The sequence below is a fragment of the Durio zibethinus genome, unplaced genomic scaffold (assembly GCF_047325235.1).
Source record: "Durio zibethinus cultivar Kanyao isolate XHJ-2024 unplaced genomic scaffold, ASM4732523v1 HiC_scaffold_394, whole genome shotgun sequence".
In the NCBI taxonomy this organism is placed as follows: domain Eukaryota; kingdom Viridiplantae; phylum Streptophyta; class Magnoliopsida; order Malvales; family Malvaceae; genus Durio; species Durio zibethinus.
In genome coordinates this window covers 357,501-360,000 of record NW_028323017.1, presented here as the reverse complement: position 1 = coordinate 360,000, position 2,500 = coordinate 357,501, and positions in this window count along the sequence as shown.

The window sequence follows — 2,500 nt, the reverse complement described above, 5'->3', positions numbered from 1 at the left end:
CCGATGGTGCTCGAGGCAACCGCCCGCACCAAGGCTCAGCATGTGCCGATTGTGATCGAGGCAACAACCCACACCAGGGCCCAGCTTGTGCCGATGGCGGTCGAGGCAAGTGCCCGTACCGAAGGGCAGCCTATGCCGATGATGGTCGATGCATGTGCCATCACCATGCGTCATCATGTGCCATTGATGGTCGAGGCCTTGGCCGAAGTTCGATTTTGAGCCACGGTGCCCATGCTTGGCTCCAGCATGTGCTGGTGCCGCATTTTTTTCACTCGGGACAGCATCGCCGGAGCATCGCCGGAGCATCGCCGGAGTACCGCCGGAGAACCTGACCGGCGGCATTGGGGTTCCGGCGATTGGGAGGGGGGCCGGGGGGGTGTGCGCACATGATGTGCGATGGGTGCTGGTACTTGGCCTTGTGTTGGCCCCCTATCCCTCATCAAACCTCTGAGAATTCACACCCCCTTAAAGAGCATTTGAGATTTTACAGGTTTGCTACCAGTAGCCGTTAAAGTGTCTGAAATGGGGACACTTTTTTCAAACGGTCACAAAATCTTCTCTACTTCGAGTTTTTAGCTGAATTTTTTTGTGCATGCCAACAAAAATAGAAGGATCATGCCTACAAAATTTGGGGCCAAAAATCCTTATAAAAAAATTTTAAAAAATCCCGAACCGCAAAAAGTTTCGAAAATCATGAAAAATAGAAAACGAGTCATCTTCCAACGAAACTTCACGTGAAGGCTTAGGGGACCATTGTATGAATTTACAAGCCATAAAAATGGCATTGGCACGGCAGAAATTTGAAGATGTGCCTAAACCCACCAGGGCCCAGCGTGTGCCGATGGTGCTCGAGGCAACCGCCCGCACCAGGGCCCAGCGTGTGCCGATGGTGCTCGAGGCAAGCGCCCGCACCAGGGCCCAGCGTGTGCCGACGGTGGTCGAGGCAACCGCCCGCACCAGGGCCGATAGTGTGCCGATGGTGCTCGAGGCAACCTGTCGCACCAGGGCCCAGCGTGTGCCGATGGTGATCGAGGCAACCTGCCGCACCAGGGCCCAGCGTGTGCCGATGCTGGTCGAGGCAAGCGCCCGCACCAGCGCCCAGCGTGTGCCGATGGTGCTCGAGGCAACCGACCGCACCAGGGCCCAGCGTGTGCCGATGGTGCTCGAGGCAACCTGCCGCACCAGGGCCCAGCGTGTGCCGATGGCGCTCGAGGCAAGCTCCCGCACCAGGGCCCAGCGTGTGCCGATGGTGCTCGAGGCAACCTGCCGCACCAGGGCCCAGCGTGTGCCGATGGTGCTCGAGGCAACCTGCCGCACCAGGGCCCAGCGTGTGCGGATGGTGCTCGAGGCAAGCGCCCGCACCAGGGCCCAGCGTGTGCCGATGGTGGTCGAGGCAACCGCCCGCACCAGGGCCCAGCGTGTGCCGATGGTGGTCGAGGCAACCTGCCGCACCAGGGCCCAGCGTGTGCCGATGGTGCTCGAGGCAACCTGCCGCACCAGGGCCCAGCGTGTGCCGATGGTGCTCGAGGCAACCGACCGCACCAGGGCCCAGCGTGTGCCGATGGTGGTCGAGGCAACCGCCCGCACCAGGGCCCAGCGTGTGCCGATGGTGGTCGAGGCTGCCGATGATGGTCGAGGCAACCTGCCGCACCAGGGCCCAGCGTGTGCCGATGGTGCTCGAGGCAACCGACCGCACCAGGGCCGAGCGTGTGCCGATGGTGCTCGAGGCAAGCGCCCGCACCAGGGCCCAGCGTGTGCCGATGGTGGTCGAGGCAACCTGCCGCACCAGGGCCCAGCGTGTGCCGATGGTGGTCGAGGCAAGCGCCCGCACCAGGGCCCAGCGTGTGCCGATGGTGGTCGAGGCAACCTGCCGCACCAGGGCCCAGCGTGTGCCGATGGTGCTCGAGGCAACCGACCGCACCAGGGCGGAGCGTGTGCCGATGGTGGTCGAGGCAAGCGCCCGGACCAGGGCCCAGCGTGTGCCGATGGTGGTCGAGGCAATCGCCCGCACCAGGGCCCAGCGTGTGCCGATGGTGGTCGAGGCAACCTGCCGCACCAGGGCCCAGCGTGTGCCGATGGTGCTCGAGGCAACCGACCGCACCAGGGCCGAGCGTGTGCCGATGGTGCTCGAGGCAAGCTGCCGCACCAGGGCCCAGCGTGTGCCGATGGTGGTCGAGGCAACCGCCCGCACCAGGGCCCAGCGTGTGCCGATGGTGATCGAGGCAACCGACCGCACCAGGGCCCAGCGTGTGCCGATGGTGCTCGAGGCAACCTGCCGCACCAGGGCCCAGCGTGTGCCGATGGTGGTCGAGGCAACCTGCCGCACCAGGGCCCAGCGTGTGCCGATGGTGGTCGAGGCAAGCGCCCGCACCAGGGCCCAGCGTGTGCCGATGGTGGTCGAGGCAACCGACCGCACCAGGGCCCAGCGTGTGCCGATGGTGCTCGAGGCAACCTGCCGCACCAGGGCCCAGCGTGTGCCGATGGTGGTCGAGGCAAGCGC